This window comes from Crinia signifera, chromosome 1, assembly GCF_055691185.1.
Source record: "Crinia signifera chromosome 1, ASM5569118v1, whole genome shotgun sequence".
In the NCBI taxonomy this organism is placed as follows: domain Eukaryota; kingdom Metazoa; phylum Chordata; class Amphibia; order Anura; family Myobatrachidae; genus Crinia; species Crinia signifera.
Window position 1 is genome coordinate 346695698 of NC_139217.1, and position 27204 is coordinate 346722901.

Genomic DNA, 27204 nt, shown 5'->3' on the forward strand with positions numbered 1-27204 from the left:
TAGGGGCTCATTAGTCTAGGGGGTTGGTAGACAATAAACGAATGCAGGCTTGAGAGTGCAGATGCAATTGAACAGGAGTGATTTTATTCTTCACTTTCTAACAATAAGAAATATTACGACCTCTGGTGAACCAATCTCTGTACCCACCAGGTCAATGGTACAAGATACGGGAATAAACAGGCAATTCTCAACATACCATACATAATATATTAACAGTACTCGCTCTAGGGCCAGTAAATCTAATTACTAACAATATCGTTTGCGAAAACGAATCAATACTGGTTCTAACAGACTTTGCTCTACGTTAACTTGAGACTAACTGGTACCGGTACCCCATCATTATCCAAGACCCGAGTTTAGGATTCGGCCTGTGTACAGGAACCAATGTACAGTTCCCGGGGGAGGTGTCCCTATGGCCTTCCTACGGATAAGTAGCCGGAGGGTCACTCTTGAACTCTGGCCGAGGTAATGGTGAAATAATCCTTGTCGTGTAATAGAAGGCAAATGAACTGTCTTTGTAGCTCAACAAGAAATAATTAACTATACTCCAATGGTTTACAGTACACAAAGCAATGAGAGCTGTATATCCAAGTCCATGCATTAGATGGTGCTATTCCCAGGCACTGTAATACAGACTCTGTCCTGTAGATGGGGCTACCTGGGTCTTGTACTGCAGCCAGGTGGCCTACTGTCATTAGAGTCCTCCTTTGTATAGGCCCTGTTAACATGTGGGATGGGGACCAGTTACTCTCTTTCCCCACATGGCCTGTTATATTGAGTTGGTGTAGCTGAAGTGTCACAGGGATCAGCACATCCCTAGGATACCTACTAATATAAGGCTCCTTTATCCTCTCTTCTTGTTTGGAGTGTTACCCTTAGGGCAAATGTTCCATGTATAATAGAAAGTCTGGAGTAGTGTTCAATGTGAGTGTACAGGGCAACACATACTCACAATGTCCTGGGTCAAAAGGCACCCCAGTGCTGAGCCCTTCTCACTGAGATCTGTACAGTAGGGATTCCACTGCAGCTGTTGCTCCCACTCTTCTCTGTACTTCACACTCTGTGCTGGTATGGTGCCAAACTCTGCTCCTCATGGTCTGTCCTGCATCACTGTGCACACTGCTGCTCCCAGCTGTAACACACTTGCTCTATCTCTCTGCATACTGATGATAATGGCTGTAACTCGCTCGCTCACTTCCTCAGCACACTGCTGACTCTCCCCTTAGAGCTCCCCCAGCTCCTAGCTCTATCGGGACCGATAGTCTATCTGCTTTGCCCATGTGGGTTTTATTTATTTATTTACAGTTTCTTATATAGTGCAGCAGAATCCATTGCACTTTACAATATTAGACAGTGATAAATCAAACTGGGTAACAACATATAGACTTGGAGGTAAGAGGGCCCCATTGCAAGCTTACAATCTATAGGGACATAGGAGGGAAACACAAGGACAGGCACCAGTAATAGCATAGCAGTGCCACCAAGTTGCAAGTCCAGAAGAAAAGCTATATAATACATTAATGTCTCAGAGGGTTATGTGTGTGGTACTTAAGGGAATTTTAAAGAATGTATGGCATAACACAGGATGGCCATATAAGAGGCAATCAATGTTGGCATGAGCAATCAACCGATTGCTTTGCATTTTTGCCTTAGGCAGAATAAAAGATTCTGCCACTGTGCCAGATCATTTGCTATTTATTGTGTTTGTACCATATTCTCGAATATTGTAATGCAGAGGGCACCACAGAGGAGGGAGATCTACCTGTCTGCAAATTTTAGAATGTGGAGCAGAGAACAATTGTGCTGCTCAGGGGAGTGGGCAGGGGCATAGCAAAGGCGGAGCACAAGCTCCAGGCGCTAAGGGTTAATAGGGCGCCGGAGCCGTGCACCGCAAAAGGCACCTGTGCCGCTCGCCTGCCCTCTGTGTTCCGCTCGCCCGCCTGTCCTCTGTGAAGCCTGACGCCCGCCCATCTTCTGTGTTCCACCCACCCGCCCCGGTCCTGAACACAGAGTGCATGGGGCAGCAGGAGCGGTGGTGCTGTGATGCCGGCGGTGAGTAGCAAGGACCCGCCTGCCCGTCCTCTGTGTGCTTGTACACAAAGTGCATGGGGCAGCACGAGCGGTGGTGCTGTGATGCCGAAGGTGAGTAGCAAGGACCCCTGTGCGGCTGCCCTGTGCTTCCTGTATATATTATTATATATATATATATATATATATATATATATATATATATATTATTATCTATAAATTACCACCCAGGGAGGATAGTACATGTATAAGGGTAGTGTAATGTAATGTAATGTAGTGTATGGGGGGAGGGGGGCTGCTACAAATTGGAGGGGAGGGGGCAAACATGCCCTTGCTCCTTGCATCGTGACACGTAGCTTCACTGCTGGGAGTGGGTCCATGATACATGGGCCCTCGTCTGCATTTATACTGCACTGTTTATACTACCTGCACATACATTTTCAAATTTCTTAAAAGAAGTGTCTAACTCCTTTCCTGCCTGTTCTTTATGCTGTGGCTGATCTGATTCTTCAGTTTAATGAACTGATGGGGAAAAAAAAGTTAAATGTTTAGTCCTCTAAATATGTTGTGGAAATATTATAAATAATTTTAAGATGTATTTTTATTAAACAAAAATTAGAAGTTCACCTTTCTGAACATTTGTCAAGAAACAACATGTGTATGTAAGTTTCAAAGGCAGGTGGGGAATGAAATTGCAGGAAGGGAGGAACTGTCTCGATATGTGTTCCAAGGGCAGTCTGCCAGAGATAAACAGCTTAACACATGTCTAGGGGAACTATTGCTTCCTTCTGTGTTCAGAAGTTTGCTCCTTCTTCTGCCTAAAAAGAGTTACTATGGTGAAAAACAAAATGTTAAACATGACCTGATCTGACTATACTGAAAAAAAATCTGACTGTTTTTTGTGAGTTTGGGAATCATATATCTTTTCCTGAAAAATGCTCAATGTTTAATATACTGTATTTACAATGTCACAGCTTCAATATAATCTATATACTTTTTCTACTTAAAAAATATTATTATTATTATTATTATTATTATTATTATTATTATTATTATTATTATTATAATTATTATTATTACTTAGTAGTAGTGGCTTTTGATAGAAGATGTTTACTCACCATTGCATACCTCCCAACTGTCACGATTTTAGAGGGACAGTCCCGATTTTCGGGTCCTGTCCCGCTGTCCCACCCGCGGCAGGCATTGTCCCGCTGCGGGGGGTGGCAGTTGGGAGACCCCCCAATCTAGTAGAATAGACGCTGTGCGCATGCGCACAGCATCTATTCTCGTATGAAAATGAGGTTGCGGCTAATTAGCATAAGTCACAACCTCATTTGCATACGCACCGCCCCCTTTTCGGGCGCTTCGCCGCGCGAGTGTCCCTATTTCTTCAGGTGAAAAGTTGGGAGGTATGCCATTGGATACATTTATTTTGTAACAAAATTAATTTTAAGTACAATACTGGTAAAACAGACTACTTAACATACCAAAATACTTGGCCGTAAATATCCTGGCTTTTGTTTTACATAAAGGCCAAATCTCACATAGAGGCCTTATGTGACAATGGGGGTTATTCTGCTTCATTCGCTCCTCCGTGCGCACTTCATTTCTGCGCATTTGCTGGGTGCATGCGGCCACGGCAGAGTGTTCGCCAGGGCAAACCTCACCCAAGATGGCTGGAAGGGGGATTCGCCCATGGGAACACCCAGCATTTCACTGGCATTCCCATGAAAACCCTGGGTGTTCCCATGCAAATCACATGGTGACGCGGGTGTGGGGGGCAGACAGCAGATATCACTGGATGTCAGCTGACCGCTGACATCCAATATAGGAAGGATATCTTTAATGATTATATTATTATTATCTTTAAGTATTATAGACCATGTCAAACATTAAAAAATATAAATAATTTGCCAGGAAAATGTTTACTATAACATAATAATAAATAAATAAATACACAAACATAATAGAACCAGTGCTGCACTTTCTAAGCACACATTCACCCACTCCTGGTAAGGCTCCTGTCTCTTCTTCCTGGTAGCTACTCTCTGGTCCATTTCACTGAATGAGTCAGATCGAAACACACACAGCAACTTGGTAGAAGAAGCTGCTACCCCTGCACATGGGCAGGCGTTCCCTGAAACTGTATGATGTGGTGGCAGCTCTATTAATTATATTGTATATCATTGCTATTGTCATCATAATTTGAGCCACTTTTCAAGAGGAGGGGGTTTTTCCGGACACCCAGAAACCCACCCTGCATTTGCCTAAGTGGAGACTATAACTATAACATGAGTTTTTATCGTTTTTTTTGTGTCAGTGTCGACACCTGAGCACTTGGACACCTACTACCATGTAGCGCAAGAAGTGGTAAGATACAGAGGGTGAGATTTAATGGGATGTGAGATGCAGAAAGTGAGAGATTTGGTGAGAAATCTCCAGTTTTTTTAAAGCAGCAATCATTTTACACTGCAAAATCAAACTGGTATTGCAGTGTAAATGATTGCCGCTTTAAAAAAAACTGGAGATTTTTTACTAAATCTCTCACTTTCTGCATCTCTCATCCCATTAAATCTCACCAATAGAGTGGGAAAGTTTGAACCTTAAGGGTAAGTCCCTATATACTGTATCAATAAGTATACTGTATATATACTGAGTTGCTTATAGAACTTAGAAACAACACACAAGGAACGCAGGTGGCACATATAATGCTGAGATATAAACAAGAGGATTGAGGGCTCTACCCATAAGAGCTTATATAATCAGAATCAGCTTTATTGGCCAGGTATACTTGCGTATACTAGGAATTTGATTTGGATTGCTGTGTAATAAGGGCTAGATTAAGAATTGCAATCTTTTCAAGCATTTCAATCATCACCGGTATGTAGAGTAAGCTGTAGCTATGTATGTATTTGACTGGATTGTCCCCTACCATACAGTACACTGGTTAAATCAGCCGTCATTATCATTATCACATATTTGCTACATCCTTGTGCTTGGTACAGGATATATCTCTGAAGTCAGATATATCTCTGCAATAGCTCGCAAATCCAATAACACACCTATAATATGCCCATGGAATACTTGTCTTATGTGCTAATACTCCACTCAGTTGCAGGTGGAATCCAACTAAAATACATAGGACATTGTATTGCCTGCAGGATGCAGTGTAAATCCCGGCGGTCGGGATACCGGCGTTCAGAATCACGACGCTGTTATCCTGACCGCCGAAATCCCGACACTTCCTCCCTCCGGGGGTGTCCACGACACCCCCGGAGGGAGAATAAATTAGTGTGCCAAGCGTAGCGAGGCACCGGGCCCGCTGCGTGGCGAGCGCAGCGACCCCGCAAGGGGGGGCGATCCACGTCGTCCCCCTTGTCGGGATTTCGGCAATCGGGATTCCAGCGTCGGGATTCTGAACGCCGGATCCCGGCCGCCGGGATTTAATACTGAATCCTTGCCTGCAATTTGTCTTAGCTGTGTAAACGGAAATCAGGCCTTAAGGGAAAATGGGAATTGTACTTAGTAGGGAGTTCTATTTCAGATCAGATGTTGCTATGGGTAACCAACCAGAATCTAGCATCTTCTAGAAGATAATAGATAGAATCTGATTGGCTGCCCATAGCAACATCCCATCTGAAATAGAACTCCCATCTTAGTGAATTTCCCCCATAATGACTATATGCAGCATGTCATAGTGCTCACAATGTTGACATTAACCAGGAAACCTTAATCATTTTGAGAGTGGAAAAATGTTGACATTATTAAAATGTCACCAAAATGTCTCTTGTGGTCTAGCAGTGACCTATATACTATGACAGGTCGGATGGTTACAGTGATGTGTTCTGGATCCGGCGGTCATCTGATGAAAACTTTGGGTGTATTATTTGGCAAAAACACCCCTATCCCTCCCACTTTTGCCTAACCCAAAAATCCACAGAATAACCCTAACTCTCTGTTGCCGGTCCATACATAATGTTGGCGTTTCCAAAGCAACAGTGCCAGAGCAACATAAGCAGGAATGGAGCAGGAGCTCGTATGAGACTCTTCCAAATGCCTGAGGTAGAGGAATAGAGGGGACATTTTATTTAACGCTACCACTGTATGTCATCCTGAGAACCAGAAATTGAAGAGACTGATAGGTAGGCCCTCTATTCCCCTTTTTGAAGCCCTAATGTGCTTGGTGAGACCTCCAGTGTCTGAAGCACTGGCCTCAATACTCAATGTCTACATTGTTTAACCCCTTCCCGACATTTGACGTATATATACGTCATGGCCGGGATGTACTTCCCGACACATGACGTATATATACGTCATGACTTTAAACTGTCCCCGCGTCTATAGACGCGGTGACAGTTTAAACATGTCTGCTGTCCTTGACAGCAGACATGTCCCTGCATGCCCAGGGGGGGGCGGCGATGCCTCCCCCCCCGTCGGCGATCGCTGTGATTGGCTGTTCAATGTGAACAGCCAGTCGCAGCGTTTTCCTGTGTTACCGGCGAATCAGACGCTCGGTAACACAGGTGTCAATCACCGTCGGGTGTGAGGGGGCATGAGGGGGTCACCGGTGATGACCACACCTCACCCCACCTCACCCCACCTGCCCCCAAGGCTGTGATTGGTCCGTCGGACCGACGGACCAATCACAGCCAAGGTGCGTCATTTAAACTAACGGTGACTGCGCTGCAGACGCCATTCCGGTCTGGAATTGCGTGCAGAGCGGTCACCGGCCAATCTGTCGTAACATACTGACCTGATCCTTGCCTGATACTTACCTGATCACCGCTGGTAGCGTGCTGCCAGCAGCTGGATGCTTCCTGGATCTTGTGACTTCCTGTGTGCTGCTGCTGCAGTGTCATAGAGTCACAGATCGTGAGAGATAGTGAGAGATAGTGACAGAGAGTGACAGAAAGTGACAGAGAGTGATAGAGAGTGCTATATTTTGTGTCTGCTGCACCCCTTTTGTGCTGATCAGTATATCTGTGCTGATCAGCAACTTTTTGGTTTTTTTTTTTTATATATATACCTGTCAGTTGCACCAAAGGTTGTGCTGCCTGTGCAACTGACTGCTGCCCCCCCTGCTGCCCCCCCCTTTTGTGCTGATCAGTTTAAATTAATTTAGATCAGTTGTGTGCCTGCTGCCCCTCACTGCTAATCAGTGTTGCATCACTGCATCACTGATCTGCAGTTTTTTTTTTTTTTGGAGAGTGCAGTGGGGTTTTGTTTTTACACCCACGTTGCTTTTGTGGGTGTCCTGTGGCCACTGATCAGTGACGTACATCACTGAACAGCATTTTTGGCACAGGGTTGATATAATTTTTTTTCTGCAGTTTTTTTTAATTGTTTTTTTTTTGGAGAGTGCTGTGGTTTATTACACCCACGTTGCTTTTGTGGGTGTCCTGTGGCCGCTGATCAGTGACGTACATCACTGAACAGAATTTTAGGCACAGGGTTGATATAATTTTTTTTCTGCAGTTTTTTTAAATTGTTTTTTTTTTGGAGAGTGCTGTGGTTTATTACACCCACGTTGCTTTTGTGGGTGTCCTGTGGCCGCTGATCAGTGACGTACATCACTGAACAGAATTTTAGGCACAGGGTTGATATAATTTTTTTTCTGCAGTTTTTTCTTATTGTTTTTTTTTTGGAGAGTGCTGTGGTTTATTTTTTTTTAAATTGTTTTTACACCCACGTTGCTTTTGTGCGTGTCCTGTTCCCTTTGAGCGCTGTTCAGTGACGGACGTTACTGACCAACATCTGTGCTCAATTTTTGTCGCAGGACCTTTTTTTTTTTTTTTTAACCCCTTCAATTTTTTTTTTTTTATTGGGATCAAATTCCTGTATAAAGTATTTTTTTTTCTGCACTACACTACACACTACATACCCCCGTGTTGAAATAAAGTTTGTACCCCCCTACACTATACACGTGTTGAAACATTACACTTACAGAAACACAAAAATAAAAATGTCATCCCAAATGTCATCCCAAATGTCATCCCAGTCATCCAGAAGAATGTATTCAGCGGAGGAGGCATATGCCATGCTTGCCTCTGACTCTGACACAGCCAGTGATGCAAGCGAGGAATTTGAAGGATTTGTCTTAAGCTCCTCTTCCTCCTCTAGTGATGAGGGACCCCCTCAAAGACGCCCCCGTAGAGCAGCTGAGACCCCCCCCCCAAATGATTGATCCCGTATGGACCCCACCACCAGACAATTTTTAGCCCCAGGTTCCTGAGTTTTTGGCCATCCCAGGAATCCAATTTGATTCAAAAGGTCTCAGAGAAATTGACTTTTTCAAATTATTTTTCTCTGATGATTTTATAAATTTAATGGTGGACCAAAGTAATTTATATGTCCAGCAGTTTATTGCTCAAAACCCCACGTCATCATTTGCTAGGTGGACCCCTGTAGATGCAGTAGAGATGATGACGTTTTGGGGTCTGGTGTTACATATGGGCATAGTAAAAAAGCCAAAAATTAGGCAATATTGGAGTACAGATGTTCTGTACAGCACCCCATTTTACCGTATGGCCATGACTCGGACTCGTTTTGAGACAATCCTTAAATTTTTACACTACACCGATAATGCACAGTGCCCACCCAGAGATGATCCCACCTTTGACCGGCTATTCAAAGTCAGGCCGGTCATTGATCATTTCAGTGCCAAATTTGCAGAGATGTACATCCCTGAAAAATTTATTTGTATCGACGAGTCCCTTATACATTTTAAAGGAAGGGTTAAATTCCGCCAGTACCTTCCCAGTAAGAGGGCAAGGTATGGCATAAAAATGTATAAACTGTGTGAATGCACCTCAGGGTACACCCACAGGTTTAGGGTATATGAAGGGAAGGATTCAAGAATTGAACCGCCAGAATGCCCCCCCTCCCTCGTAGGTGTTAGTGGAAAAATTGTCTGGGATTTAGTGCACCCCTTCCTGGATAAAGGTTATCACCTCTATGTGGATAACTTTTACACTAGCATCCCCCTGTTTAAGGCCCTTGGTTCAAGAGGTACAGCAGCTTGCGGTACTGTGCGCAAGAACCAAAGAGGCCTCCCAAAAACGCACATTGCCCAAGTACTGAGAAGGGGTGAAAGCAGGGCACAATCCACCGAAAATATGTTGTTGGTCAAATATAAGGACAAGAGGGATGTCCTTATACTGACAACAATTCATGGAGACAGTACCACCTCCATCCCTGTACGAGGTACCAGTACCCACACCTCAAAACCTAATTGTATCCTAGATTACAATAAGTACATGGGCGGAGTGGATCTTTCAGATCAGGTACTGAAGCCGTACAGTCCCCTGCGGAAAACAAAAATCTGGTACAAGAAGCTGGCCGTGTATATCATCCAGATGGCACTGTATAACGCTTACGTGCTATTCCGTTCTACCAGCCAGAGGGGGACATTTATGCACTTTCAAGAGGAAGTCATAAATGGCCTAATATTTGGGAACCAGCAGGCAGAGGGCCCCAGTACTTCTAGTACTGGCCCCCGTATTGTACCAGGGCAGCATTTTCCTAACGAAATCCCCTCCACTGCAAAAAAGGGCAGGACACAAAAAAGGTGCAAAGTTTGCTATAAAAAGGGAATAAGAAAGGATACTATTTTCCACTGTGAAACTTGCCCCGACAAACCCGGCCTATGTATAAAGGAGTGTTTTAAAATATACCACACATCTATGGATTATTAGGTTCATCATTTCACCGTGCTTCGGGGGTCTTGCTAATGCCACATAGCACCCACCATTCATTCCACCAGAATCTGAGCTGCAAAATCCAAAAATCACTCCTTCCCTTCTGAGTCCTGCCATGCACCCAACTGGTATTTTTTGGTCACATATGAGGCATTGCCATACTCGGGAGAAATTGGGGCACAGATTTTGTGGTGCTTTTTCTCCTTCATACCTTATGAAAATGAAAAATTTTGAGCCTGAACTGCATTTTTGTGTAAAAAAATGTAATTTTTCATTTGCACAGCCCAGTTGTATCAAAATTGGTGAAACCCCTGGGGGTTTGAAATGTACACTATACCCCTAGATGAATTCCCTGAGGGGTGTAGTTTGCAAAATGGGGTCACTTGTGGGGGGGTTCCACTGTATTGGTGCTTTGGGGGTCTTGCTAATGCGACATAGCACCCACCAACATTCCACCAGAATCTGTGCTGCAAAATCCAAATATCACTCCTTCCCTTCTGAGTCCTGCCATTTTTTGGTCACACATGAGGCATTGCCGTACTCGGGAGAAATTGGGGCACAGATTTTGGGGTGCTTTGTCTCCTTCATTCCTTGTGAAAATGAAAAATTTTGAGCCAGAACTGCATTTTTGTGTAAAAAATTTAATTTTTCATTTTCACTGCCCAGTTGTACCACAATTGGTGAAACCCCTGGGGGTTTGAAATGTACACTATACCCCTAGATGAATTCCCTGAGGGGTGTAGTTTGCAAAATAGGGTCACTTGTGGGGGGGGGGTTCCACTGTATTGGTGCTTCGGGGGTCTTGCTAATGCGACATAGCACCCACCAACATTCCACCAGAATCTGAGCTGCAAAATCCAAAAATCACTCCTTCCCTTCTGAGTCCTGCCATGCACCCAAATGGTATTTTTTGGTCACATGTGAGGCATTGCCGTACTCGGGAGAAATTGGGGCACAGATTTTGGGGTGCTTTTTCACCTTCATACCTTATGAAAATGAAAAATTTTGAGCCAGAACTGCATTTTTGTGTAAAAAAATGTAATTTTTCATTTGCACAGCCCAGTTGTATCAAAATTGGTGAAACCCCTGGGGGTTTGAAATGTACACTATACCCCTAGATGAATTCCCTGAGGGGTGTAGTTTGCAAAATGGGATCACTTGTGGGGGGTTCCACTGTATTGGTGCTTCGGGGGTCTTGCTAATGCGACATAGCACCCACCAACATTCCACCAGAATCTGAGCTGCAAAATCTAAAAATCACTCCTTCCCTTCTGAGTCCTGCCATGCACCCAAATGGTATTTTTTGGTCACATGTGAGGCATTGCCGTACTCGGGAGAAATTGGGGCACAGATTTTGGGGTGCTTTGTCTCCTTAATTCCTTGTGAAAATGAAAAATTTTGAGCCAGAACTGCATTTTTGTGTAAAAAATTTAATTTTTCATTTTCACTGCCCAGTTGTACCACAATTGGTGAAACCCCTGGGGGTTTGAAATGTACACTATACCCCTAGATGAATTCCCTGAGGGGTGTAGTTTGCAAAATGGGGTCACTTGTGGGGGGGTTCCACTGTATTGGTGCTTCGGGGGTCTTGCTAATGCGACATAGCACCCACCATTCATTCCACCAGAATCTGTGCTGCAAAATCCAAAAATCACTCCTTCCCTTCTGAGTCCTGCCATGCACCCAAATGGTATTTTTTGGTCACATATGAGGCATTGCCGTACTCGGGAGAAATTGGGGCACAGATTTTGGGGTGCTTTGTCTCCTTCATTTCTTGTGAAAATGAAAAATTTTGAGCCAGAACTGCATTTTTGTGTAAAAAATGTAATTTTTCATTTTCACAGCCCAGTTGTACCACAATTGGTGAAACCCCTGGGGGTTTGAAATGTACACTATACCCCTAGATGAATTCCCTGAGGGGTGTAGTTTGCAAAATGGGGTCACTTGTGGGGGGGTTCCTAACTTTTAGCATCTTATGGTGCCTAGAAACCTACATGGTGCCTAAAAAATAATCTCATAAAAAGGAGGCTCCAAAATCAAGTAGGTGCTCCTTCTATTATGAAGCCTGTGGTTTGGTCAACGTGCACACTAGGGCCACATATAGGATATTTATGAAAACAAAAGAATTGGGGGAATCAATTTTTAGTCACATTTCTCTAGTAAAATCTACTGTGTTCCTTAGAAAAATGTATTAAAATTGAAAATCTGCAAAAAAAAATGAAATTTTGAAATTTCACCTACACTTTGTTTTAATTCCTGTGAAACACCTAAAGGGTTAACAAACTTCCAAAATGCTGTTTTCAATACTGTGAGGGGTGCAGTTTTTGAAATGGCATCATATATGGGGGTGTCTCACATACAAGTCCCTCAAAGTCACATCAGAACTGAACTGGTCCCTAAAAAAATCAGTGTTTGAAATTTTCTTGAAAATTTGAGAATTTGCTATTCATATTTTAAGCCTCCTAGTGTCCAAAAAAATTAAAAGGAGGTTGAAATAATGATGGAAACATAAAGTAGACATATGGTCTATGTTAGTTATTAACTATTTTGAGTGGTATGATTATTTGTCTCACAAGCAGAAAATTTAACATTTTGAAAATTGCTAAATTTTCCATTTTTTTACGACATTTTGGTATTTTTCACAAAAAAACACAGACTGTATCGACCCAAATTTACCACTAATTTGAAGTACAATGTGTCACGAGAAAACAATCTCAAAATCACTGGGATAAGTAAAAGCAAAAAAAAGTTATCCCCACTTAAGTGATACATGTCAGATTTGAAAAAAGGGCTCTTTCAGGAAGGCAAAAACATGCTGCGTCAGGAAGGGGTTAAAGGGAAAATTTAACTTGTTTTATGACAAATTATACTTGATAGACTCAGTCGTAGGCCCCCTTTCAGTTTGGGCTCAGAACTGGAGTCCTGGCATCCCCCACCTGATGGCAGCCCTGCTGAGAACTGAAGACTGTGCTGTGTTAACCATGAGCCACTTATAAGCATGTAAACAGCAATAACAGAACTGCTTGTGTTACTGTACATTTGAACCATTTTAGGACCACAGTAGCAGTAATGTCACTGATATACTGTACCAACCTGCTTTTAGTCAAGTACTGAAGTAAATCATGACTAATATTCCTGATGTACATTAAGCTTCTTATTCATTCTCATTGCATGAGGACCCACTTTTGATAATAAATAAGTAATTTCACAATAATCTGTTTACTATAGGGTCGGTCTGGTGATGCATCAGATGTGTAGTCCCTGTAAAATAAGTACAAACCAAAATCATGCTTAATTAAAGCAAACATTGACATTCTGTAAATACACTGTACATAGACATATTCTTTAGAAATGCTGCTAATGGCTGTTCATCATGTCAAATTTTCAAGACTAGTGAGCCAGATTCACTAAGCTTGAAAAGTGATAAAATGTAGAGCGATAAACAGCCAGTCAGTCAGCTCCTACCTGTCATGTCACAGACTGTGTTTGGAAAATGTCAGGCAGGAGCTGATTGGGTGGGTGTTTATCACTGTCCATTTTATCACTTTTGAAGCTTAGTACATCTGGCCTAGTATGTGGTATAGCAAAAAGTCCCAGAGGAGGCTACAAAGGATGACTAATAGTTATACTACAGTAGTATCCTTAAAAGGCAAAATAAGGTACCATCTTTTAACAAGGTATGTTATATAAAGGTCCTTTCAATCAGGTAAGTTGCCAGTCACCCTGAAGACTTAAGTGGTTTCACAAGCAAGAACAATATATTATAATTTGCTTATATCATATTAAAGTATGCTATTTTTGGTTATTAAGTTATTTGTTATATGTGTGTCAATGAAACCTATCAAACCTTACACAATTAGTATAGTCATTTCAACAAATGTAACAGCTAAATTAACATCCCCAAATGATTTGAGATTATGTATTTCCATTTCTTGGCAAAAACTGCATACAGATAATTGTGGTAAACCAACCATAATATCTATTAATTTCAAAATCCCACTCAGAAAATTTCAAAGTGCATGAACCTTAAAATTAACAGAAACATAAACTGAATACAAAATGACATAGAATAGGAGCATTCAACAAGAAATAATGATCTGTGTCTCAGCACCTGATAATGGTATGCCTAAAAAAGCATCTTTTCAGTCATTATCTATACTCAGTGATACTGTACATTGAAAGTCCAAAATAACCTAGGGTTGTGGTACAAAATACTGTATGTACCCCACTGCCTTTAATCCTAATTAAATGGTACCTGAAGTTTAAAATTATTGGTTACATGGCTTGTATATGTTGTAATTGTGCTTTACATGTAGAGCAATCATATATGACTTCATAGGCATTTATTATATTAATAACACCTAAAAAAAAACTAATCGGCGGCGATGGTCCAGGTCCCCCAGCTGTGGTGGTCTGGGGTCCCCGTGTGTCATAGAGAGAGAGCAGCAGCAAGTTAAAAAAAAAAATTAAAAATTAAAATGGCCATAACCAGCCAATCATGGCTCGGCATGTCATTGCTCCGCCCAATCCCATCCCCTTGAGCTAGCTATTTTAGCCAGCAGGTGAAAGGGGGCAGGCAGTCTGATCGCAGAGGAGGAGCAGTGAAGAACTCCTAAAGAGGCAAAACCCTGTGGAGGTGGCAGCCATGCAAAAAGCCTAAAGGCCCCTATCACCAAGGTGAAGAACACAGATGAAGATGCTGCGGGAAGCCTTGGGGAGACGGCAGCCACCTGGAGGCCGCCACCCCAGGTGAAGGTGCAGATAAAAAAAATATTAAAACATAAGGTGCTGTGTGGTTATTTTAATATTGCCTTTGCAGGGGGATTTTAGGTGCCAGTGGGCCCTTAATGGCTCACATACTGGTACTTGTGGCTCTCCAAATATCAGCATGTGGGGCAGACTTACTGGGGCCTATAGTCCACTGTAAAGTACAATATTACTCAATGTACATGCTTTGAACTCTGAACCCACCACCTAGGGGTGTGGCGGATAGCCACGGGCTTCAGCCCAGGTCTGGCATGTCCTGGAGTGGGGAGACACTTTTATTTTAGGGGTCCCCTCCATCCCAACAACTCCTGGCCTGGGCTGTCTAGTTTGGTTGGGTAATGCTTTGGCCATGGGATCCCATCAATTGTGTCCCCTGGCTATAGCATTACACCCCCTGCTAGTGGGCCTGGTTCTGGTCCCTAAAATACTGTACAGGAGACCCACACTCATTTTGTCCCCTGTATTTTGGGAACATTTTCTGCTTTTAACCATCATCGGGACCCTCTGTTCGGTCTTCCAGAGATCACTTTGGGGGGTTATTTACTAAAATGGGAGTTCTATTGAAGATGTTATGTTACCCTGACCAATCAGGATCTACTATTCAGCACCTTCTAGAATATAATAGAATCAGATTGGATCCCCATAACAACATTCCATCATCATTATAACTCCCATCTCAGTAAATAAACCCCCTTGTTTCTGCACTGGGAAGAGGATCCACAAGTATTCTCTCTGACATGTACTATGTTGTGGCTGCATGTACATTTTTAGTTCACATACCCGGTTCATATGACACTTCTCATATATAGTTGCCCCCGATGTAATACCGACTGTAGTTGCTGGTGGCAACATGTACTGTACCAGCAGGTAAATTAAGTTGGCAACATAAATGTCAACAACTATGAAATGTAATCAATAACTTGAAATTCTTCACAAATACATCTCATAAATATATAGACAACACTGGTCTCAGCCTGATCTGGAGTATACATTCGATTCAATGAGCGCTCCCATTTTCTCTATATCGAAAAGAAAAATAGACTGTGCAGGCAAGGAAATATCAAATTTGATCCAGTAAATTGACTGTGTAAACTGGGTCTTGAATGTAAATCGACATCAATATGCAAAAGTACAGATCTAATGCTAAATTGAATGGAAAGATCTAATGCCAAATCTAATGGAAAATAGAATCGAACATTGGATCCAGTGGCGTCAGGGCCGGCGCCACCACTAGGCAGAACTAGGCATTTGCCTAGGGCGCCGGCCGCTGGAGGGCGGTAGTGAGCCGCCGAGGTACCCGAAAGCAGGGAGCAGGGAGCAGGTAAGTCTGTGATTCTTCAGCCTTCCTCCCCCCGCTCCCCGCTCCCCGCTCCCATCCCGCCCGTGGCATGAAATAATGCTGCTCCCCCCGCGCCGCCCGCTCCCCTCTCCTATCCCCGTGTTATAAAAATCGCTGCTCGCGCCGCCCGCTCCCCTCTCCTATCCCCGTGTTATAAAAAAAACGCTGCTCGCGCCGCCCGCTCCCATCCCGCCCGTGCCATGAAACTACTAAGCTCCCCGCCAAGGAGATTTCTGTGCAGCACTACCTGCGCTCCGGGGGGGGGGGGGGAGGGGATATCGCCCACCGCAGTATCACCCGCCACCCCCCCCCCCCCCCCGGCAGGCGGGCGGGCGGGCGGCGCACGTTTTTTTTGCCTGGGGCGGGCGGGGGGCTTGCACCGGCCCTGAGTGGCGTAGATACTGTAAGGCAGCCCCCGCTGCTGCTTGGGGGAGCGGGGGCTGCGTGGGCGCCGGGAGCCGGCACCAGCCCGGTGGCCGGCATACTGAGTGAGTCTATCAGACTCACTACCAGTGGCGTAACTTGGCTCCCGCAGAGACCTGGACCAGAGCCAGCGGCGGCACTACTCGCTCTCCCTGCTGCTTACTTCTCCTGTCAAAACAGCTGACAGGCAGCGGAAAGGTAAAGCAGTGCAGGAGGGAGCAGAGCACTGCAGCCAGCACGATCTCTCTAGTCCAGCCTTCTCTCTCCTCGCAGGCAGGCTGCGTGTAGTAGTCAGAGTGGCCGGAAGCAGACTGGTCGATGTAGTCTCACAGCTGGGGGTTACATTACACTGAATACAGTGCCTGACACAAGGGCCCCGCTGCTGCTGCTGCTCGTGGCAGCATGAAACTTGCTTCTCACAGGATGCAACTCAGGGGGCTGTTATTATAAGTGCCTGTGCCCCCCATCCCTCACTCAGGAGTCGCAGAGTTTCTAAAGACCCCTAGCAGCTCAGCAGCACTGCAGCTTTCTCTCTGCATTCCTCCTGTACATGTTGCTCTGCCCCCAGATCTTCTGGCTGCTACAGCTCCTCCGTTCTTCTACTTCAGCTACTTCCTTCCACTAGTGCCTGTGCTAGAGTGATGACTCAGTGAGTATGAACTCATAACAAGGTTCCATAGCTATGCCCCTGCTCCTGCCCACCCCATGTGTGTCCCTGCTCCTACCTACCCCATGTGTTACCCTGCTCCTGCCCAACCCATGTATGTCCCTGCTCCTACCTACCCCATGTGTGTCCCTGCTCCTGCCCACCCCATGTGTGCCCCTGCTCCTACCCAGCCCATGTGTAACCCTGCCCACCCCATGTGTGCCCCTGCTCCTACCCAGCCCATGTGTAACCCTGCCCACCCCATGTGTGTCCTTGCTCCTGCAAACCCCATGTGTGCTCCTGCTCCTACTTACCCAATGTGTGACCCTGCCCACCCCATGTGTGTCCCTGCTCCTGCCCACCCCATGTGTGCTCCTGCTCCTACTTACCCAATGTGTGATCCTGCCCACCCCATGTGTGTCCCTGCTCCTACCTACATCATGTGTTACCCTTCCCACACCATATGTGCCCCTGATCCTGCCCACCCCATGTGTGTCCCTGCACCTGCCCACCCCATGTGTGCTCCTGCTCCTACTTACCCAATGTATGATCCTGCCCACCCCATGTGTGTCCCTGCTCCTACCTACATCATGTGTTACCCTTCCCACCCCATATGTGCCCCTGATCCTGCCCACCCCATGTGTGTCCCTGCTCCTACTTACCCCATGTGTGACCCTGCCCACCCCATGTGTGCTCCTGCTCCTACTTACCCAATGTGTGATCCTGCCCACCCCATGTGTGTCCCTGCTCCTACCTACATCATGTGTTACCCTTCCCACACCATATGTGCCCCTGATCCTGCCCACCCCATGTGTGTCCCTGCACCTGCCCACCCCATGTGTGCTCCTGCTCCTACTTACCCAATGTATGATCCTGCCCACCCCATGTGTGTCCCTGCTCCTACCTACATCATGTGTTACCCTTCCCACCCCATATGTGCCCCTGATCCTGCCCACCCCATGTGTGTCCCTGCTCCTACTTACCCCATGTGTGACCCTGCCCACCCCATATGTGCCCCTGCCCTCCCCCTATGTGCCCCTGCTCCTGCCCTCCTTATATGTGCCCCTGCTCACCCCATGTGTGCCCCTGCCGTCCCCGTGTGCATCTGCTCTTGCCTACCTTATATGTGCTCCTGCCCACCCCATGTGTGCCCCTTCTCACCCCATGTGTGCCCCTGCTCCTGCCCACCCCATGTGTGCTCCTGTCCATTCTATGTCTTTGTCCCCTTTGCCATCTGTGCCTATGTTCACTTTCCTATATACTGTACATCACTTCTATCTGTGTATCCAACCCCCCCCCCCCCTTCCGTGGCTCTGCTCCCTATGATATCTCTACCTCTGACCCCTTCCCCTCCATGTGTTCCTCTGCATCCTTCTCCAGTGTTCCTCTATTGCTTTCCACATCTGTACCTCTGCTATCTCCTCATGTGTATCCATGCCTACCCGGAGTCCCCGCCTCCTGTCGGCTTCTATCAGAAGATGCACAGACAAACAGAAACAAGACTGCGTACAATGCCACACAATGTGAAGCATGCGGGTAAGCACTATTCTCTATTAGTAAAGCACTGGGAAGGGTCATTGTGGTATTTGCTATGGGATATGGGGAGGGTTATGCTGCAACTCCCCATGGTAACTTACTGCCTGTCATCTATGGAGTGTCACCCTCTGCCTGGCATATACAGTAGTGTAAGTGGCATTATGGTGGGGCGTAATGTGTAAGTGGTATTACAGTGTGTGGCGTAATGTGCAAGGGGCATTATCAAGAGGATAGGGGGGGGGCAGAAACTATTTTGTCATGGGGGAGCAAAATTTATAGTTATGCCACTGATTGGATCTAAAGCAAATCAAAGCGTGTGTACACACCAAAAGAGGTCTCTGTGTCTATGTGGGGATTCCCATCCGCTGTTACCCCATGTGTGCATTATTACACATGGGGTAACAGCAGATGGGGCATGTGTGCATCTCTGCGCCAGCTTCTGCTGTCCTCGGTAACTACCGTTCCTCTCCCTGGTGTAGTCCTACATTGCAGGGGATAGGCTCAGTGTACAACCGTGTAATTCTCTGTGGTGTGTCCTAATCAGGACTGCTTGACTGCTTTTGTGGATAGCATCTGTCTGTGGTCTTACAGAGCAAATGATGCAATATAAAACTGGTACACAAAATCACATGGACACAACCATTCATTGAGATTGATTGTATTGATTTTTCACACACAGATGGAACAAATGTAATGTCCACTACCACAATTACAATCACTGTAGAACAACAGACACGCCTGGTTTTGTGCAGAAAAAATGACCTTTACCGAAATTTTTTCCCAGATTTTGTTTTTTGGGGCAATTCAATTACAGCCCATTTTTTTGCCCAAAACTACGTTGTTTTGTGCGAAAACATATAGGATCATGGATATCTTTCTATATCAATGTGTTTTTGCAGCTGCAATCATGAAAAGGGTCATTTATCATGGATTTTTTTTCCACTCACCTCCAGGCAACAATATAGAATGTCGGAAGTCTCCAGTACCAACAAGACAAAGGGGATAGAAACTAATTTGCTGTGTTTTAGCCAGGAAAACCAGACAGTAGTGAGGATAGGATGTTTGTCTAATCATTTAGGCCCCTATTCTGGTCCATTCGCAGCAGGGCTGCATTCGCACGAGGACCGATGTTATTTTACTGCTTTTGTATTGCATTTGTGTTTGTAGTTCTGTGCATGTTCGCTGGGTGCACGCATCCAGGACACTGGGTGGGGGGCAGAGAGGGGCGTGGTGTTCCCATGAGAACTCTGGGTGATCTCATGCTAATGATGCCATGATGCAGATGTGGGGGGAGGGCAGATGACAACACCGGATGTCTGCTGCCCGCCCATTTCCTTCTATTTTTCCATGAAAGTGACTTGACAGTCACTTTTATATATGTGCACCTTCCACATCTTTCAATGGTCGGTGACCATCAAAAGATACAGTATGGGAGGCTCCTCCTGCCCTGCAAATGGATGTTACTGTGTAATCCACTGCAATCACAAGGTGGGTTTGGTGGGCTTGCAAGGCTGCAAATTTGCACCCTTGCAAATCAACCAGAAGAAACCCCTTAGGGCCTTATTCTGGGCCACACGGCAATGCTGCAAAATTTGCAGCATTCTGTGTTTGTGTGTGGATAAAACGCCACCCGCTGCTTGCACAGCCCCCCCCCCCCCCCTCACCCACCCACACACACGCTATCCAAATATCCCATGCACAGCTGTGAATGGATGCATTGCATAAACATCCATTCGCAGCCTTGGGTGTGGGGGCCAAATCATTTGATGGTTGCCGACCATCAAATGATTCCGAAGGTGCTTGCAAAACTAGGACACTCTCTGGTGTGCACTCTCTAGCTTTGCATGCTCCCTGTACGGGAAGAGGGCAGAGAGTTGACATCCGCTGACGTCAGCTGGCCACTCCCAGAACCTGTGTCACTGCCTACTTTCCAAGGGAACACCCAGCATTTTCATGGGAACACCCATGAAACACTGGGTGTTCCCATGGGCGTAGCCTGTCACCGCCACCCCGTGCCCCCGCCCGCACTGATAGGTGGGAATGGAAAGGAAAACTATCAGTTCACCTTAAACCGCTCACACCCAGCATATACACATGTGCAGACAGAACACATTGAACCCCCATGCGAACAGGGAGCAAATCAATCAGAATAAGGCCCTTAGTGTATTTGGTACATAAGACCCATCTTCTATATAAAAGTTTGTTGATTACCTTAATGGAGGTTGATTTATCAGTTCAGTGACAGGCAAAGTTCACTAATTCAGATTTGAAGATATGTATATGAAGTTTGTTTTGTCTTTACTGAAACCACAATAAATGTGCAATTTGCTCCTGTTCAGCACCCATGGACAATGGCCCTTATTCTGGTTGACTCGCAAGGCTGCCACCTAACGCCGCCCGCACAGCCCCCCCCCCCCCCCTTCATGCTGTGATCCTTTGCAGGCATATGAATGGATGTTTTGCATAATCATCCATTTGCAGCCTTGTTTGAGGGGACAAAATCATTCGATGGTCACAGACCATCGGATGATTTTGCAAGCGCTCGCAGATCTGAGAGACCACTATGCAGGAAGCGGGCAGGCAGCTGACATGTGCTGCCCGCCCCGCACACCAGCGTCATTGGGGAATTACCATGAGAACGGCCATCGTTTTAATCGGAAAACCCATGAAACACTGGGTGTTTCCATGGGCGCATTCCCGGCGTGCCACCCCCCACCCGATGAATAAGCGTAGTCGCAAAATTCCTCTCCCCTGCGAGTACACGCAGGGAAGCTTGGAAATTAGAATAACCCCCAATGTGGGGATGTTTATGTTATTTTCTCCTTCATCCAAGGGGACACTGAAGTCACTACGCTGGGGATAGAGTGATGCATTGGAGGAGTCGGCACTTTAAGAAATTGAAGTGCGGCATGGCTCCTCCCCCTCTATCTTCCCCTCAGACCTCAGTCTTAGTTAAGTGCCCGGAGGAGTCGGATCCCTGGGCTAGGGCTCCTCTTATAGGGGCTCTGTTAGCTTAAAATTTTTATTTAATGAAGTGCCTCAGGCAGCCAGAGGACCCTGCTGGCTGCCTGCTACGTGGGATGCCCTCTGGTGTGGTCAGAGCGGCACCGCTTGCGGCGCACGCATCTGACCCTGGTCACCAGTGCATCGGCACTGGGGACCCGCCGCAGTCGCCCGCGGCTAGCGTTACGGGTCCAGGACCGCGTCACCCGCCGGAGGTACAGGGGCTAACTTAGGGGTGACGGCTGGACCAGAATACGCGCTGGTCCAGCATGGAGGGCAGACATCACTCAGCGCCGCTGTGCACAGCGCGCGCTGAGCGTCACGTCAGAGGGGGCGGAGCTTACTCTCTCTGCTTCGCGGAGGCGCCATATTACAGCCCACGCTGCCTCTCCTGCTGGTGCGCCTCTAAGGATCTCCTGAACCGGGCATCAGAACGCTGCTCTGATTGCTCATGAGCCGGTTCACTGCGCTGGGTGAGTGACAGGGATTCCTGCTGGGATTCCCTTTAGAGTGATATCCTGTACTGTGGGCTTAATTCGGGGAAGACAGGCTCCTCTCCCCCTATTACTTTCTTTATCTCCTTCACTGCTACCAATTTCTTGTGTGTGTGTGTGTGTGTGTGTGTGTGTGACTGTGAGCTGGGCAGTGCTTGCAATGGCTGCTAAAGGCACTTCTAAGGCATCTCAGAAACTGGCTGTCTGCACCCAGTGCACTCAGCAGTTTACTCAGCACATTAAGGGTGTAACCCTGTGCAAGGAGTGTTATGAGAGGGATGAAGCAGACAAGGCCCCTTCTCCCCTTCTTAATGTGGAAGGGGTCACTAGTGTTTTATCCACTTTGGCAGCAGAACTGGCTGCGTCCCGCAGGGACAGGGAGGTGTTACACTTCCATCTAGCTTCTATGGGTTCAGCTAAACCTTCCTGGGCCAGGGACCTTATCAGCTCAGTGGATTCTTTGGTAAGAGCTACTAACTCTCAACCTGTAAGCATTCCTCCCCCACCTAAAAAAAGGAGTATTCCCTTGCTTATGAGGGGGGATTCTTCTGGGGATGAACAGGACGATCCTGTAGGAGATGTGGATGTACAGGATGATCCCCTCCCTCAGGCTGATGGGGGGGATGATGACATTATAGAAGGATTTCAGGGCCTAGAGGCCCTTCAGGCTGTTAAGGTCACTTTGAATGTAACTGAACCAGAACCGCCGGCCCTTGTCCCCATTTTTGGCCGCCCTCCTAAGGTGGTGGTGTGTTTCCCAGAATCTGTGGAGTTGGACAAACCCTTATTGGATGTTTGAAAAGCTCCAGAGAAAAAGTTTCAGTTATCAAAACGTTTTAAATCTACTTATCCCTTTGCTCCTGAGGCAAGGGCTAAGTGGGAAAAATCCGCCCTTGACTGACGCGTCAGTGTCTAAGCTTTCAAAAAAAGCATCACTTCCTATTCCAGGGGCTGTTGCACTTAAAGATGCTCCTGATAGATGGCTAGAAGCGGGGTTAAAACATATCTTTACCACCGCTGGGGTCACCCTATGTCCTGTTTTAGCCAATTCTTGGGTGAGCAGAGCCATGGAAACTTGGGCTGAGAAATTAGCAACAGGCGTAGAGGAACAAAGGCCCATAGAAGACTTGGCTTTGCTGGCGGCCAATATGCGCAAATCTGCCGCGTACATTGGAGAAGCCGCCACAGATTCAGCAGCCTTGGTGGCTAGAGTCTCCGCCTTGTCCGTCACAGCTAGACGTTCCTTGTGGCTCAAATCGTGGCAGGCGGAGGCAGACATAAAAAAGGCTGTTGAAGGTCTGCCTTTTACAGGTGATGTACTGTTTGGCCCAGAGCTGGACAAGCTGATTGCTCAGGCCACGGGGGGGCAAGTCCACCTTCTTGCCCACCTCAGCTCCACCTCCTAAAAAGCCTTATCAAGGCCCCTCCTTCCGTTCCTTTCGTGGAGCACCAAAGTTTAGGGGTAAGCCTAGAGGGCCTTTGCCTCTTCCCGAGGCAGAGGTAGAGGGTTCGGAGGCATGGCCACTACCTCAACAGCAGGAGCCCGCCGCACTAACCCTAAGCAACCAGAAAAGCCCACAGCATGACTGTCTCCCATCTTATCTGGGGGACCCCAGAGGGGGGGGAAGGTTGCGGGATTTTTATCACCACTGGATTATGGCATGACAGACCAATGGGTTCTGTCAATTGTGACAGAGGGTTACAAGCTGGAGTTTGCTACCTCGTCAGTTTTTCACGACACGTCTCCCCCATGTCGAAAAGGACCGATTACTACTGATACAGGCCATTCAAAAACTTTTGGCAGCTCGGGTCATAATGCCGGTCCCAGCAGCCAACCGCACAGAAGGCTTTTATTTACCTCTTTTTCTGGTGCCAAAGATAGACTGTGCGCACAATTTTAAATTGAAAGACATTGAACAGGTACATAGCCTACCACAAGTTCAAGATGGAATCGCTAAGATCAGTAGTGGCCGGTCTGGAACCAATGGAATTTTTGGCCTCTTTAGACATAAAAGATGCCTATTTACATGTCCCAATACACGAAAATCACCAACAGTTCCTTCGGTTTGCTATTAAGGAAGATCACTTCCAATTCTGGGCAATGCCATTTGGCCTGGCATCCGCCCCACGCCTCTTCACAAAAATCATGGCAGTGATGATTTCGTTACTACACACGAAGGGGATAAATGTGGTCCTGTACTTGGACAATCTTTTGATCAAGGGACCGTCCAAGGAGGTACTTTTTCAGAACATTCATGTTTGTTGTCAAGTGTTACTACAACATGGGTGGGTTCTGAATTACAAAAAGTCCCAGCTGACTCCGTCCCGAAGGATTCTCTTCTTGGGGCTTATCATGGACACGTCTCTACAGAAAATCTTCCTTCCATTGGAGAAGATTCTTTCCCTTCAGGAGTTGACCAGACAGGTACTCAGTCCTCACAGAGTGTCAGCACATCTGTGCATCCGTTTGTTAGGCAAGATGGTCGCCTCCTTCGACGCACTTCCCTTTGGCCGCTTCCACTCCCGGACATTCCAACTGGATCTGCTGAAACAGTGGTCCGGGTCACATGTGCACATGCACAGGCGAATCATCCTGTCGCCCTGCAGTCGTCTTTCGCTGCAATGGTGGCTCCATACACCAAACCTGTTGGAGGGAAGCCGGTTTGGGGTCTGGGAATGGACCATAGTCACCACAGACGCCAGCCTCAGGGGCTGGGGAGCAGTGGTGATGGAACATCACTTCCAAGGGCGTTGGTCTCCTCAGGAGGCGAAGCTCCCGATAAACATCCTGGAGCTTAGTCAAGGCGGACCTTCTGCTGCGGGGAAGAGCTGTAAGGATCCAATCAGACAATGCCACGGCCATGGCATATGTCAACCGCCAAGGCGGTACCCGCAGTCGCAAAGCTATGCAGGAAGTACGCCAAATTCTCCAGTGGGCGGAACGACAGGCCCTGGCTTTCTCAGCGGTGTTCATACCAGGGGTGGACAACTGGGAGGCGGATTACTTAAGCCGCCAGGATGTCCACCCAGGGGAATGGGTCCTACACCCGGAGGTGTTCTCACAGATTGTCAAACGTTGGGGGATACCCCTCATAGACATGATGGCATCAAAACACAACTGCAAGGTGCCCCGGTATTGCTCCAGGTCACGGGACCCAGCGGCAGTGACAATGGATGCCCTAACTGCGACTTGGAATTACTCTCTAATTTACATATTCTCACCGTTTCCGTTGCTGCCGCGTGTACTCAAACTGATCAAGAGGGAATCAACAACAGCCATATTGGTGGCACCGAATTGGCCTCATCGTCCGTGGTACGCCGATCTACAGGGGCTCCTGATAGACCGACCTTGGCAGCTTTCTCCAAGGGACGACCTTCTACTGCAGGGGCCATTCATCTACCAAGGCTTACCGTGGCTGCGTTTGACGGCGTGGCTATTGAAGCCGCGCTGTTAAGCAGACGTGGTATCCCAAAATCGGTAATTCCAACAATGCTCAGAGCCCGGAAGAGGTCACTTCACAACATTATTACCGAATTTGGAAGGCTTATGTGGCGTGGTGTGAACACCATAAATTACCCAGATCTGTGTTCTGTCTTTCACAGTTGCTCCGGTTCCTACAGGTGGGGTTTAAGGCGGGCCTCCGGCTGGGCTCGCTTAAAGTACAAGTGTCAGCCTTGTCAATATTTTTTCACCGTCGCTTGGCAGTCATTCCGGAGGTCCAGACATTCTTTAATGGAGTCCTCAGGCTCCAGCCACTGGTTCGGGCCCCAGAGGAGCCTTGGAATTTACCTCTGGTGTTGGATTATCTCAAGTCCAGTGTTTTTGAACCATTGGACTCCATTGATCTCAGTCTTCTCACATGGAAGACGATTATGCTGCTGGCTCTGGCCTCGGCACGAAGGGTGTCTGATCTTAGTGCCTTGTCGTGCAGGTCCCCTTATCTGGTGTTTCACCAGGATAGGGATGAACTTCGGACCAGAATGGATTATCTTCCAAAGGTTGTGTCAGCATATCATCTTAACCAACCTATTGTTGTTCCGGTACTCACGGGTGATTCAAAATAAAACCAAGGAGATCCGGAAGTCTGATTCACTGTTTGTTCTGTATGCTACTGCCAAAAGGGGCTGGCCAGCCTCTAAACAAAATCTGGCAAGATGGATTTGCCGGTACTTGTTTCCTAGCACGGCCACACCGATTTACATCGGGGTGGTCTTGTCGGAAAAATCGGGTCGATCGCATCGCATGCGATTTGGTCGCATGCGATGCGATCGACGCGACCGACCGATTTTGGACCCGATTTTTTTTTTAAATGAAATGTAAATCAGGTCCCTGGGACCCGATTTTACATTGAATTCAATGTAAAATATTCCCAACCCCCCCAAAAGTCACGGCGTACACCCCACCCCACGATAGACGCCAACCCGAAGCGTGGCGAGCGCAGCGAGCCCGCGAGGGGCGGCGGTGCGCGTCCTCCGACCTTTTCATTCCCCTACTATCCACGTCGGCGTGGAGTTGAGAATAGAATAGTGTGGCGAGCGCAGCGAGCCACCGAGCCCGAAGCGTGGCGAGGGGACGCGTATAACTTCACAGGTATACACGTCCGCTCGCCACGCTTCGGGCTCGGTGGCTCGCTGCGCTCGCCACACTATTCTATTCTCAACTCCACGCCGACGTGGATAGTAGGGGAATGAAAAGGTCGGAGGACGCGCACCGCCGCCCCTCGCGGGCGTGCTGCGCTCGCCACGCTTCGGGTTGGCGTCTATCGTGGGGTGACGACGGGGACATCTATAATGTGAAATGGGTCATATTGGCCCATTTCACATTTTTCACATTTTTTCAAGATTTCAATGTTAAAAAATATTTTAACATTGAAGCCTATGGAAAAATCGGGGGCATCGCGTCGGGACCAATGTTAATGGTCCCGACCGACGCGATGCCCCCGATATTTTAGCTTTCCCGACAAGATTTCAATGTTAAAATATTTTTTAACATTGAAGCCTATGGGGAAATCGGGGGCATCGCGTCGGTCGCGTCGGGACCATTGTTAATGGTCCCGACCGACGTGATGCCCCCGATATTGTCTCCTAGCCGGCAAAATGGACCTGATTTCAAAGGAAATCGGGTCCATCGTATGGATCATGTACCTTAACTTAAAGGTACACGATCCATACGATTGTGGCCGTGCTAGGAAACAAGTACCGATTTGCCTTACCATAAAGGCATAGGCATATGTGCAGGCAGCTCAGGTTCCGCCCTCAAAAGTTTCGGCC